Consider the following 14,806-nt stretch of genomic DNA (forward strand, 5'->3'; position numbering starts at 1 on the left):
ATGATAATGTGCCTTTATAAATGTGAAAGGGTTGATGAGTCTGGGGGAGTGAACTTTGTATTCTTCTCAGACAGGAGTTAAGCTTTCACTGAACTGCTTTTTCATGACTGTCATTTTCGTTCCTCAGTAGGGCAAAGCAACTTATTGGAAGGAAATAAATAACTTACCTGCACAAGTCTTCAAATGCAGTTCTTTTACTCTGTCAGTTCTATAAACTGTAGGGGAGATAAAAAGAAGAAGAAAAGATATTAACGTTTTTATTTATTTATTTTTAGGGTTACTTGTGGACAGTTTGGTAAAATTCAGACAAACATTATTCAACTTCCAAAACATTTATACGCCTACACCAAACCCACATCAATGGCAAGTTACTCTGTTTCTTCAGAAAGCTTTTGATCCAGTCCCTAATATTTACCAAATGTTTGCTGGGACTCTAAAGGCCTCTTTGGTGCTCAAAATTATTTCAGTTTTGAACCAGCTACAGCACTTTCCATTAGAAACAGAGCTGCTGTCTTTGGCACAGGCTTTCTTCAAACGTTGGATTAAAACCTGGTCTCTCCCCAAATTTTGTTGCATCTATTAAGCATGATTCTATTGCCACAGGAGGTGTAGAACAAATCTAGAAACTTTTATGACAAGTGATTGGGTTCATTAACGTGTTTCCAAACTGTCTCTGTTTTGTTGGACAGAATATTTTTATCTGTTTCCTCTGAAGACTTGATACTATCAGAGACCACAGGATATTAGGTATTGGAAGAGACCTCCATAGATCATCAAATCCAACCCTCCTTGCCAGAGCAGGGCCATGGAATCTAGCTCAGGTCACACAGGAACACATTGAGACAGGGGTGGAAAGTCTCCAGAGAAGGAGATTCCACCACCTCTCTAGGGAGTCTGTTCTAGTGTTCTGTGACCCTTAGAGTAAAGAAGTTCTTCCTCATGTTGAGGTGGAACTTCTCAGTAGTGGTGGAGACACTAATTTATTTCCAATGTGGTGTCTAAGTTCTGTGATTGAAACCCCAGAGTTCCCAGAATTCAGTAGATAGATAATGCCTCCTTTCTTTCCACTCACTTATGTGAACTGGAGAATAATTATATGTGCACATTTTTCTGCTACTTAATGGATTTAACTATTTAAAGTCACATATGTTGCATAGAAAAAAACATAGTGATGATTTCAGAAAGACCTAAGTGTAAGCAGGATTGTATCAACATCAGAAAGAACTAAGTGTACACAGACTTGTATCAACAGATGGAGAATTCTGAAAGTAAAATAAGTAGAATTATAGAGGCTTAGAATCATAGAATTTCCAGGGCTGGAAGGCACCTCAAGGATCATCTAGCTCCAACTCCCCTGCCATTGACTGGGACACCTCACACTAGATATGGTTGCCCATAGCCATGCCCAGCCTGCCCTTAAAATTTTAAAGTAATAAAAGTGAAAATTTTGCTGCAGTGGATCCTCAGGAATGCAGATGATGCTGTGTAGATTTTATGCCAAGACTGAACACCTTTCTAAAAGATTTCAAAAGAATGTCAGCTTTTATGCAGAAATTACTGTGTGCCACATCAGAGAGACTGTTGTAGACAAGAAATTACAGCAGAAGACCAAAAATGTGCCTTCTGATTACAGTCTTTGAGAATAAGCCATTTTCACTTCCTCAAACATCATAGAATCAACTAGGTTAGACGAGACCTCCAAGATCATCCAGTCCAACCTAGCACCCAGCCCTAGCCAGTCAACGAGACCATGGCACTAAGTGCCTCATCCAGTCTCCTCTTGAAGACCTCCAGGGACAGTGCCTCCACCACCTCCCTGGGCAGCCCATTCCAATGGCAAATCACACTCTTTGGCAAGAACTTCCTCCTAACATCCAGCCTATACTTTCCCTGGCACAACTTGAGACTGTGTCCCCTTGTTCTATTGCTGGTTGCCTGGGAGAAGAGGCCAACCCCCACCTGGCTACAATGTCCCTTCAGGTAGTTGTAGACAGCAATGAGGTCACTCCTAAGCTTCCTCTTCTCAAGGCTAAACAACCCCAGCTCCCTCAGCCTCTGCTCATAGGGTTGAAGTACTGCTGACCAAGAAGACAGTTGAGAGTTTTGATATTTAGCCAGCTGCACTCAGCTTCTTCAGGATCTTGAGGAGATACTGCAGATAAGCTCTATAGTGAATGACAAAAAACAAAGCTACCTGCCAGCAAGTCCCATGAAGAATCAGAGCTCAGATTTGCTGCACCCAAAAATATCAGGCCTGAGAATCAGTTTTATTCCAGCTTAAGTTTGTCCATGTATTCACATTCTGAATTGCCTTTATTTTCATCTGAAGTCAACACCATGGAAGGAAAACAGCATCCCCTTAAGAGATAAGCATGTTCTCTTTCCTACTGCTCTGTATGAGCTTTGTCTTTCAGTAAGAGGCAGTGTTGCAGGAGAAGACACAGTGTGCAGAAAAAATTACTCCTTATGTGGATTTACATGTATGGATTACTGCCCATTCTGTTCCATTTTATGTGCCACAGATAAGACTCTGCTGCTGGGAAGTCCCTGCTGCAGAACTGCCTGTAGCTAGCAAATACAAACAAGCTACGTGTGCAGGACACATTTTTACTGGAAGGAAGGGTTAAAATGAGTACAAGACACCTTTATCGAGACTGCTTGGCCACTTCAAATGAGTGGAAGAGCTGTGGATGATATTCCTCTACTTTATCACCTCGCCTTCCCAGGAAACATTAATTTCCTTATTTCTTCCTAAAGTCTGTGTTTTCCCTCTTTTTTCGAAGCTCTTCATTTCTTGCCCTTCAGTAACTTGTACAGTGCACTTGGGGAGCAATTTCCTCAGCTCAGTGCTCATGAGCCTTTGTAAAAATCTGTTCTCTGTAAATATCAAAAGATTATATGGACAGAAAGGTGAAGTACACCATCCTTGCTGAAGAGTTAAGTTCTCCTGCAGTATCTTCATCATCTATGCCTTTTCCCTACCAAAGAGTTAGTAGAACTTTGAAGATGAGAAGATAATTTAAAAATAATAATTTTTAAAATCCTGTTCCAGCACACTGCAAAATTATGAATTTATTAAAGGAATAATGTTGACCACAAAAAAGGTTTTGTTTCCTTCTGATGGCAGTGTCTTGCTCTGAGAGACAGAGAAAGAAACAAAACACAATTTCAAAAAGCCTCCTTCAAATAGGTCTTGAAAAAACCCCAAACAAACCAGATTCCAATTGCCACAAAACACTGAGGTTTGGAACCTACATTTGATTGCAAATGTCCATTCTGTTGCCTATTAAAAAAAAAAAAGACATTCTTAGGTGCCACTAATTTTAATCATACCACAGTATGGCATTGTCTTACATGTCTCTACTGCTTGCATGACCTGAACATCTCTCCCTTTTTCAGCACTGTCATGTCAGCATTTGGTGTGTTGAATGGACACTGCAGCACAACAAAGAGGCAGTCTTAGAGTAGGTGAGGCAAAGAGACCAGTCATGAGCACATATTGTCTATGGCTGGCTAACCTGTGAGAAAAGCTAGAGATAAGGATTAGATAAGAATAAACAGAGAATGACAGAATGGTCTCAGTTGGAAGAGACCTCCAAAAGTCATCTAGTCCAACTGCCTTGCCATCAGCAGAGACATCCTTCATTAGCTCAACCTGCTCACAGCCTTGTCAAGCCTGATCTTGAATAACTCCATGGATGGGGACTCAACTACCTCCCTGGCCATCTTGTTCCAGTGTTGTACCACCCTCCTGGTAAAGAACTTGCTCCTGATACCCAATCTAAATCTGTTTTGCTCTCATTCCAGACCATTGTCCCTTGTCCTGTCACTGCAGGCCTCTGCAAACAGTCCCTCTGCAGCCTTCTTGTAGCCCACTTCAGGTACTAGCAGGCTGCCATTAGGTCTCTCTAGAGCCTTCTCTTCTGCAGGCTGAACAACCCCAGCTCCCTCAGTCTGTCCTCGTAGCAGAGATGTTCCAGCCCCCTGAGCATTTCTGTGGCCCTCCTCTGCACCCAGTCCATCAGGTCCGTGTCCTTTTAGTGTTGATGGCTACAGAGTGGACCTAGTACCACAGGTGAAGTCTTACCAGAACAACGTGGCAGAATTAGCTCTCTCCATCTGCTAGCTACTTACAAGGCTAAAGAAGACTTTTGAACCATTTGCAGAGGCAGCAGTGCTGTGGAGTGTGGTCCCACAGTAACGATTTAGTTGTGGCTGCAGTCAAATGAGGGATGGATCCATGCTGACAGAAAACACTAGAGGTTTCAAGAGAAGGCCAATGACTGAACGAACTCAAGAGGGAAATACTAAACCACACAGAGATAAGCAAGCAGAAAACCTTGAGCATTTCATTCTTTACAAGCAAAAGTAACACTGCTGAAAGACATTAGATTTTTGCAAGAGAGTCATAATTCTAGGATTCCAGCTATTGTGGACCTGCAGGCTCTGAATGCAAGCTGATAGTCATTCTGCTTCTTTTTCCTTCAAAACCCCCAAAACTGACTGTCTCTTCCCAGATGCTTTAAATTTTCCTGCCATAAACTTGGTTTTGCTCTCTGTCTGTTATTATAATCTCCTATTTATCCTTGACTTCTAGTTCATCAATTTTTATTGCAAATGCTCATAGCATTCGCCAGAAGGCAGTGAGGTCTCTCTCAGCTAGGCTTTGTTTTACCATTTTGCCTGCAATATGCTCAGGAGGACATATTTGGCATTGTTCTGTACTTTAACCCCTTCTAAATTCTTATCTTCATTCATCACCAGTATAATAATCCAGCCCAGAACCTATTCATTCCCCATAGGAGGTTGTTTGGACTTTTAGATTTTGTAAGCAAAGTCCTGGGATAAGGATTTGTATTATCTCTGTTTAAAGATGAAATAAATAAATACAGTGTACATTAGTTTGAACAATAGATATATAGTCCAGCTCATATCTATCTACCTATATATATATATACCCTTCCAAAAGGCACTTGAACCTTCAATCTATTACAGACCTGCCAAATATTTGGCCTTTCAAATATTCTGGGTGAAATCCTGACCCACTGAAACCAATGGCTTCATTCCCAGAATCAGAATTTCATGTGTTTGCTTTACTTTATTTCACTGTAAGAGGTTTTAAGCAATCTAATTTATGTTATAGCATTGGCTTTGTGGAACTGGCATTAAATTCCTTACCAGGATATATGCTTTATTTGCTTGCTACAGTAAACACAATTTAGCCCTGTTTAATGCAGCTGGTATAATTTAGGTACCATGAGCTGATCCTCTTCCCCCCCCCCCCCACCTCGAGGAGATAAGATTAGAAGAAAAGATTCAGGGAACATAATTATCAAATGCCAAAACTCCTCTTGGGTCAGCCAAAGTGAGCAGGCAGGTGCAGGGAGCAGCTTTATTTAACACCAGTAACTTTACCTATTTCTTAATAGCTCTATAATAACAGAACCTCACTGAAAAGCTATATCCAGTATAATTTAACTGAGGTTTGGGGGCAAATAACCAAAGGTTCATGCAGTGTTTATGTTCTCTGAGCTCCATACCTGCTCAGAGTGATTTGTATGAGTATGATAGTGCTCCTTCTTCCTCACAGAATGGTAGCAGCTGGAAAGGACCTCAAAAGCTCATCCAGTCCAACCCCCTGCCAGAGCAGAATCACCTATACCAGATCACACAGGAACATGTACAGGTAGGTTCTGAATATCTCCAGAGAGGGAGACTCCTGTCCTAAACCTCAACATAGAAAAACAAAAAAAGAAAAGAAAAACCACACCCAACCACACCAAAACCCATTTTGCTGTGAAATGTCACCTCAGGCAACTGAAACAAAAGGCTGCAGCACTATGTGTGATCACTAAACCTCTTGTTCTACACTGCTGTATTAAATATAAAACATTTTCATTTCCTTTGTATAGGAAATTCAATAGGACCTGAAAAAGGGGTCAAGCAAGTACTGTGACTCCCACTATAAAGCGTGAGTGGTGCTAATATTCCTTTTTTCAACTCTCATGTGGCTGCAGAGAACCAAACAGATAAAATATAGCTTTCATAAAACCAAAGGTTTGGTGGAGAATTAGCATGAGAGTTGTGCAGGCGACTTGCAAACGGAAGGCTGGCTAAGAGCTCAGATTTATGCTATGAAATTTAAATGGTTTCCTCCTGGGGTTTCTCTTGAACATATCACTGCATGTGGGCACCTTGGTTTACTGGTACATTTTCCTGAGCTTGTTTGCAAAGTGAAGCAGGGAGAGGTAGAGGGGAAACCCCCCTTCCCCACTCCCCCCCAAAAAAAAAAAGAGTCTCTTCCTTTAAGAGACACATAACTATTGGAGCATTAGGACAGCATATAAAAATGCTTATTATAAATAGCACAAATGGGAATTTTAAACATTTGAGTACAGCCAAATTTGGGCTAAGGAATAGTTAAGAAAAATATGGGAAATGTCATCAGAGCAGGGTTGAAAAATTTTATTTTCAGTAGAATGTTTATAGCTTCACATACTTTATCTCCCTAGCTTTCAGCTGTCACATACCCACTCTAGGAAATCTAAGGACCAAAATTTTAATTGAAATGCAAGTTTGCAGATTGCAGAATTTTTTCTTGCCTGCCTATCTGGGATCCAGACTGAATTTAGACACAAGCACTTTAATAGCCAAACTACCTTATTCCTGGTACAGCCACTACAATTCCAGTGACTCAGAAAGAAGAGATCAGCAACTGAAATTAAGGAAGGAGCTTATAAGCAATGTAAGCCTATAAGCAATTCAAGCAGAATTTAATTACACAAAGGGTAGCTGAATTATTGTAGCACATTGCTGAAGGCAGCAATAGATGCAAGAATTATAAATCAGTTCAAGAAAGAGCTCGGAGAAAGGAAATCAAAAAGTAAAACAAATCAACCCTTTTAAAAACATCCCAGGGTTAAATGGGGCAGGCCACAGTGGACTCAACAGTCAAGCCCTTTTCCTTTAAATGTTCCTGTGTCTCCTAAGGAAGAAACTAAATAGTCCCTCCATTGATTTCCATAATGGTGGTAGCCGAGTGCCAGAAAGAGGCTGTCTTTTGTGCTTTTACCTGTGCTTGCAGAATTTTGGTTGCATTTCCTTTCATTTCAAACTTCATTTACCCTTGCACTGTTTTACATGACTCTGGCAGCATAAAGCAGCCATGAAGTAAGTGTAAATATGATTTATGCTCCCTTTACACTAGCAAAGTGATGTATAGTGTCCTCAGGGAATGTGAGAATCGTGCCCTGTGCATGTGAAACAGACACATAAACTCTGCTTAATTTTATTTAACAAGCACATTTCTATTTAATGTTGGATGGGTTTTTTTATATATATATATCATTTTAAGACTCCTATTCATTTCTTCCCTTAAAGCAGACTGACACAATTGAATTCAGCATTTCTCAGTGCATTAATATTTCATTAATCTTAGATATATTTATCAAAAATGATGGTTTATACCTACACATCTAAACAAGTCATTACTAATAGAGCTCTGTTAATTTTTCTAGCAATAGTTGTAGTCTTAAGAATATTAAACACAGAAAGAAGTGAAATAAATAATTACTCAGGATGACTCCAGTGGCATCATTTTGGTATCAAAAGGAGTATTTCAGAGATGATTGATGCATAATTGATCAAGTAGCCCACCAAATCCTTCATATAATTGCAGTGTTGCTCTTAGGGTTGATTAAACAGACACAAAGAAAGAAAAACTGCCTTACAGGTGAGGAAATTAACAAAATAGAGTCCTCTGGAAATTCTGTCTTTGCCTAATTTGAACATGTAATAATTTCAGGAAAAAAATCTGCAGATCTATTTCCACTTTTCTGAGACCTGGCTGGGATATTGTGAGTGAAGCTAAGTATTGATACTTTGGGTCTTAACAACACACATTGCTCAGTTGGACTCTCAGTATGTAAAGAAGCCTTTGTGAGTGGTTGCAGTCATTTTTGCCTCATGCCCCTTTTAAATGCTTTACAGTTTGGTGCCTGAACTCTGATGCCCAGAAATGGAATCAGGTACTTGAAAAGCTAAAACTTTAGGGTTTGTTTCTTTTCTTTTCTTTTTTTTTTTTCCAAATGATTTAAAACTGCTTCCATAAAGATTTAAGATGCTGGCACTACAATGACTGGAATAGCCATTACATGCTTGTACTGCATGTCTGGGATGTTATTATCATCAGTGCTGATCCCTGTGAGGGATCAGAAAGTGGGGTGCCCAGTGGCTCAGAAAGCTCAACCTTCTATCCACATATAGAATATGCCCCCACACATCTGCAATGTCACTGAAAACACAGACCCAGCTCATTAGTCCTAGAAAGTATCAATCTATAGGTGCCAAATGTAATTTCCCTGGATTATTTAGTTTGAAAAAACATTTATTATTGTTTGGTGTTTACTTTTAATTGTACTGAAAAGAAAAAAAAAAAAACCAACAGGACCTTTGGGGTGGTTTTGGGTTTCGGTTGGGGTTTTGTATTTTTTTCACTTCAGCATCTGGCAGTGATTAACTCCCAAATGGAAACTGTTTAATTGAACCAAATGCAATGATAATTTGTATTAAAGTTAGACTGGAAGACCAAATTTGAAGTGGATGTTCGCAGCAGTCGTATTGTGCTTTATATCTGTGAGTGGTGTGGGTTTTTTGTGTTTTCCAGCAGAAGAGATAAAGGATTAAGAAAAACCCAGAAGAATAAATAGAAGTGAAGAAAGTGCTGATGCAGCCATACATCAGGAACAGCATCACTTTTAGATTTATGCATGGGAGACAAAGAAATCTATATGAGCACCAGCTTGTATCTTCCCTCCAAGCACTTATGTTTAAAAAAGAAGTAGAATTAAACACAATTGCTTTAACATTATTTTACAGAAACACTTTTTCATTCCCTGCTATTGATTTACACCTCCTCGCTTTCCTCACCCTTGTCAAAACTTCACAAATGCCTCCTAAGCACAGGAACAAAAATCAGCCTTGGCTTGTTTTGACTGCCATTGCTTTGCGATCTTAAATGGTCCCCCAACCCTTTTGTCAATATTTATCGATGGGATCCACAGGCACTCTGAGTAATCCCACTCTAGAGGGGCATAAACCAATGGCAAGCTGGGAAGGAAGGGAAAGGGGGGCCTGCTCCAGGCATGAGCTGGTTGGGAAACATCAGAAAACTCAGGATCCATTGACAAAACGTCAAACATTTCAAATCTTTGCTTGTTTCTCTGTCTAATGCCATGCTAAACAGAACCATTAATCTGCCCCTAAAGCAGAAACAGATCCATATACATATATGCACAGCATATGCACCCACGCCCACCTGTGGGCACCACATCCAGGCACAAGCAGCCTGCAGGGAAATCAAGCAATGCCAATGAACCCATGTCCAGAGAAAACTCCTTGGATAAATTAACAGCACAATTACATTACATGACATGCCACAAGATGGATGAGGAAAACTTGGCTGGCATTATGCTCTGTTTTCAAATTGCAATTTATTTGAAGGTTTTAATGGATGCCTTATTAAAACATCTCAGCATTGGTCAGGTTTCAGTGTGTGTCAGAGCAGCCCATGATTGATGACAGCCTCTGCTGCTTCCCTTGCACATTTGCAGGGAATTTAAGCAAAGAGGGAATGAACAGAGCCTCAGCTTGGTATTGATCGCGTGAAGGTGCACTGCCTGAGAGCACAGTCTAATAACGTTCTCTTAGCTGAACTGCCTCACATGAAGGCATTTATTACAAGAACTAAAATGTTATATTGCTCAGGATAAAAAGAACATTGTATAAACAAAAGAGTAAGCAATGAACAGGAGAGGGAAAGGGAAAAAAGAGGGGAAAATAATAATAAAAAAAACCCTCCAAATGTAGAACTTTAAGCAATGCGGTGCCATTATCTCCTAAGAGCATCTTTCAGACAGCCAAAAGAATGATGAATTTAACTGTTTTCTTTGTGCAGATAGAAAGGAATCTTCTGAGGAAAAAACTGGAGACAGCAATTTCCTTTTTTTTTTAAATCTATTTCATTTCAATGAGATCCTGTAATTATGTTGGTAGCAATGAGGGTGGAGGTCAGAGCTAAACACAATTAGGATTTCGAACATCAGAATGGATGGCTTGACATTAATCATTTGGCCATCCAATGTCTTTCTTCATCACTTTAAGCACTATATACTGTAGTTAATCGATCTGACCATCGCCCATTTGATAAGCCAAAAGCACTGGTGTCTAGCTGGTGTAAATCTTAAATCCCCCCACTTTTAGAGGGTAGGTTCGGATTAGATCCTCATAACATAAGAAACATTTCCCTTTGTGCTGTGAGATTTGTAAGTTAGCTGGGAAAAAAAGACAACATTTCCATGATCTCAAAGTGCAAATGTACTGTTGGCTTTTACCTCCCCAAACACTCTGTTTAAAGAAACCCACATAAGCTCTTCATCACAACAGCAGTGCTTGGTTAGCTGATGCTATGGGTTTTTTTATATTTTCCTTTTTTTCATTGTAAATGGAGTCAAGCTGAAGGTAAAAATGAGATAATCAACTACAGATGAGGTAGAGCAGAAATACTCCTGCCCCTAGGTGCCTCAAAAACAGAATACTGATTGCAAATAAAAATTCAAGTTAGGCATTAGAGTCCAATTCTTTCAGATGCTGAGGACTTGTCAGTGTCACTACTGGCTGTCTCCTGTTCACTTTGGCTTTAGGCCTGGAGGAAGCACTTGGTATCAGCCATGATCAGATCTCCAAAACACTCCCCAAATATCTATGCTTGGGGCTTGTTTAAGCACTGCCTCATCACTCTCATTGCTGCCTCCGGCGGTTTGCAACTCTGCTACCATTCCAGTTTCAATTCCAGGTCTAAAAGATTATTTGTTTGACCTGCCTTGCTCATCATTATCTAAGCTGCTAATTTTATTATTCTGTTAGCACCCTGGGCTGCATGGTATAAAGCTGTGCTCTGAAAGTGTAGTTTGATTATATTGGAATCATCCAGCATCACAGGCTCAAACAAACCGCCAACACTCCCACCCACACTGTTATGACGGAGGTAAAGAAAAGGGGGAAAGGGAGGATAAAAGAAGGATAGATAGAAATAAAAAAGCCTGTATGGATGAGCTTTACAAATTCCCTCAGTGTAGAGCTGGATAAATTTACTACAAGTCTTTTGGAGTGGTTCTCCAGTCAAAGCATCTTTAAAAAAGACCTATAGTAATAATAATTCTTAAAAGATTAGACAGCTGTAAAAAAATTGCTGACTAGAAGCAAAATAAGAAATCTCCAAGTCTCTGTTTCTTAAAAGTACCTTAGAAAAGAATGATTACAACAACTTAGAATCCTTGGTCAGGGTATTTGGTCTTTACCTTCTACAACTCATTGTGCTCTCACTACATTCCTTTCAATGTTCCCACTTCTTATTGCCACAGCTTCAACATCTATTTTTCCTGCTCCTTTTAACATCTACACTTCAATGTGAATTTTAATCACATCATAGCTTACATTTGCAAGTTTGTTTTGAATATAGTCAGGGTCCTTTAACATTACCCAGTTTTAGCAGTAGTTCATATTTGGAAGTGTTGACCAGAATAATTGAAGCATTTGCCCGCTTTTGTTTCTTAGCTTCTTTTCCCCTTCATCTCTATCTTTTCTTTTCTAGATAGCTGACCAAACTGACTTGAGCTTCTAAAATCAAAATAAACAAAAAAAAAAAAAAAAAAGCAGAGTTTTTTGTATTTTTTTTATATTTGTAGTCTGTGCTGACCCTTCTGTTTGCTTCATTGTTGGAGAAGCAATAAAATGGCTGCCTTATGCTGCAGGCATTTTATAGCATAAGAAAAATGGTTTCTGAAACAGAAGAGTTTATACACTTCACTTAAAAGAATTACCCTTGTGATCAGCTTCACATCACTGAGCATTTCAAATCAGTACAGATATCACCTGAGAAAGCCATGCTTAGGTAACCAAGCCAAATCATAAACTTGATCCTGATCTTCAAAACAATTCCATATCGAGAACCACGGTTTTAAAATAATTTCTAGCTAATATAATTCAATTTCAATCATATCTGTAGATTAAATGTAGTAGAGACTGAATGTTAATGACATTGACTTTCTCCTTAATCAGAGGTGAAAAGCTCAGGCTAAGTGTAACTTACAAGATGCAGCTCCAATGGTTTCAGCTCTTGCAAGTCACACTGCCCTCAGCTTCTTGATTAAAAGCAGTAACTGTGTCTATTGTAGCTAAGATAAATAAACAGATATTTTCTGGCGGTTTAGAGCACAAATGCAACCTCCTAACCCACACCATCAAAAGGTCAAAAGCTGCAAACCCTAGTCCATTAACCTCTGTAAATGGTTGTGATATTAAAAACTGACTCTCAATATCCAAGGGTCATGATCTAGTGCAATAACCATCAGCAATAAAGAATTATGACTATAGTACATTATCCATCTATAAAATGGCCATTTATGACACCAGCACATTGGCTATCTTTAACAGGAACCCCTTGAACAGACCATCCCCTTTCTAAGAATCATTGCACACTTCCAATTATGAGCTTATGATATCAGCTGTGAAAACTTATTAAGTTTTAAAACAGAGCATAGAACTACTTTCTGGATATTTAGCAATGCAGGAGAAAACCCCACAGGCTAATGCAGAAAGTAACAGCTTTAAAGATTGTTCCCAGCCTGCCTCCTATGCTGCAAATTAGAAATTTCATATGCGATTAGAAATCAACTTATTGCCAGAGATCTGTGGATGGATAGAAGGCTATCAAGGTGCAGAAGGGCTCTTCCAAGCAAAGAGTAAGCTGCTTTGTGCAGGTAGAAACCTTCTTCTGGCCATTGAACAGTCATAGCTCTACAAGCAAAGTGAGCAAGTGGCTAAGAGAAAAAACAACCGACCACCTGATAATCAGTACAAAGAAGTAGCTCAGAAAATAACACAAAGTATGCAGCAACCACACTTTTAGTGGTGTGAATGCCATTTCATTCACAAAGAGTCCATTTTGGTGAAAGAAAGGGTGTGGAGGGGATGAATGGTTAAGAAATACGATAAAGGCAGATTTGTTTTTTACCATGTTGAAAACGACTGTCAGAATGGGTCTAAAGATCTTTTCTACATGCTACAGAGCTATAAAAATAAATATGGATGGAGAAAAGGCTTTTCTAAAATTTATTTACATGACATCTGTTTAAACTGCTGAGATGTCTTATCTATAGAAACTTAGGCCAGTGAGTTATTTAATCAATCACTAAAACTCTGATGATACATTAGCTTGGAAGAGCAGTAGAACTCCAGCCTGCTCTCCCTTTCAGAAGGTAGCTGGGCTCACTAATTAAAATGGAAAAACTCCATCCATCTTCATTTGCAGAGAAGTCACTCAGACAGAGACACAACTTCAGCACCCTATTGTAGCTTCACAGGATGTCTGGGAAGGCCAGAGAAGAAGAAAATAGCCATTACTTTAATTTTGACAACAGATATAGAGAAGCCTTTTGTTTGTAATTAGATGTGAGAGGTTATTAAAGCTAAAAGCAAGTAACAGACCAATTTTGTTTCTTTTTCTTTTACATTTAATGAATAATTTAGCCCAGGCATAGAGTCAACAACTCCCTCTCAGGAATAGAATTAAATATGCCTATGTTGTCTTGCCATTTGATTCCAGTCACTGAAAAAGAAATACCAAGGCTTGGAAATACGTTGCAATCAACCAACTGAAGGGGACACAGATTTTTCCTTGAATGCTTTTCTGCTACATAATTATAAATTCCCAACATGTAGACCAACAGAATGACCACAGGTTGTGGGTTTTGTTCATTATTTTTTGCTAGTTCTATAGTCAAGAAGGAACATAAAATTCTTGATATGATCTGCATACAGTAGCAAGTGTTCAGTTGTTTCAGATTACAGAAATAACCAGGTTGGAAAAGACCTTCAAGATCATCAAGTCCAACCTATCACCTAACACCTTCTAATTAACTAAACCATGGAACTAAATGCCTCATCCAGTCTCCTTTTAAACAGCTCCAGGGACAATGACTCCACCACCTCCTGAGGCAGCCCATTCCAACGCCAATCACTCTTTCTGTGAAGAACTTCTTCCTAACGTCCAGCCTAAACCTGCCCTGGTGCAGCTAGAGACTGTGTTCCCTTGTTATGTCATTGGTTAACTGGGAGAAGAGACCAAGCCCCATCTGGCTGCAATCTCCTTTCAGGAGGCTTGGCTCCATACAAGAGATCATACTCATTCTGGTGATCAGTCTCATTTGAGCAACAGGTGGTAATAGTCAGCTAAGTTATGACTCAAGTCCTGGTCTGAATAGATCTTGACAATGTTTAGGGTATGTGGTTGCAAAACAGGATCATAGAATGGCTTAGATTGGAAGGGACCTTAGACATCATCTACTCCAACTTATTCACCACAGGCAGGGATGCCTCTCATCCAGACTTGACTGCTCAAGGCCTTCCAGGAAACACTCCCAGGAAGGAGGAATCCACAATCTCCCTGGACAACCTATTCCAGAGCCACACCACCCTCCTACTGAAGAACTTCTTCACAGTATCACAGTATCATCAGGGTTGGAAGAGACCTCACAGATCATCAAGTCCAACCCTTTACCACAGAGCTCAAGGCTAGACCATGGCATCAAGTGCCACGTCCAATCCTGCCTTGAACAGCCCCAGGGACGGCGACTCCACCACCTCCCCAGGCAGCCCATTCCAGTGTCCAATGACTCTCTCAGTGAAGAACTTTCTCCTCACCTCGAGCCTAAATCTCCCCTGGCACAGCCTGAGGCTGTGTCCTCTC

The 14,806-nt window shown here is 39.8% G+C and overlaps 1 long non-coding RNA gene across 1 annotated transcript in view; it reads right to left on the reverse strand.

Annotated features, from left to right (window-relative positions):
- Positions 1 to 14,806, reverse strand: part of LOC135180762 (uncharacterized) — a 30,360-nt gene that overhangs the window by 100 nt on the left and 15,454 nt on the right. The window contains exon 3 of the long non-coding RNA XR_010304554.1: positions 168 to 215. This is a non-coding gene — a long non-coding RNA (uncharacterized LOC135180762). The remainder of the gene's footprint in view (positions 1 to 167; positions 216 to 14,806) is intronic.

The sequence above is a fragment of the Pogoniulus pusillus genome, chromosome 1 (genome assembly GCF_015220805.1).
Source record: "Pogoniulus pusillus isolate bPogPus1 chromosome 1, bPogPus1.pri, whole genome shotgun sequence".
NCBI classification, from domain to species: Eukaryota; Metazoa; Chordata; class Aves; order Piciformes; family Lybiidae; genus Pogoniulus; species Pogoniulus pusillus.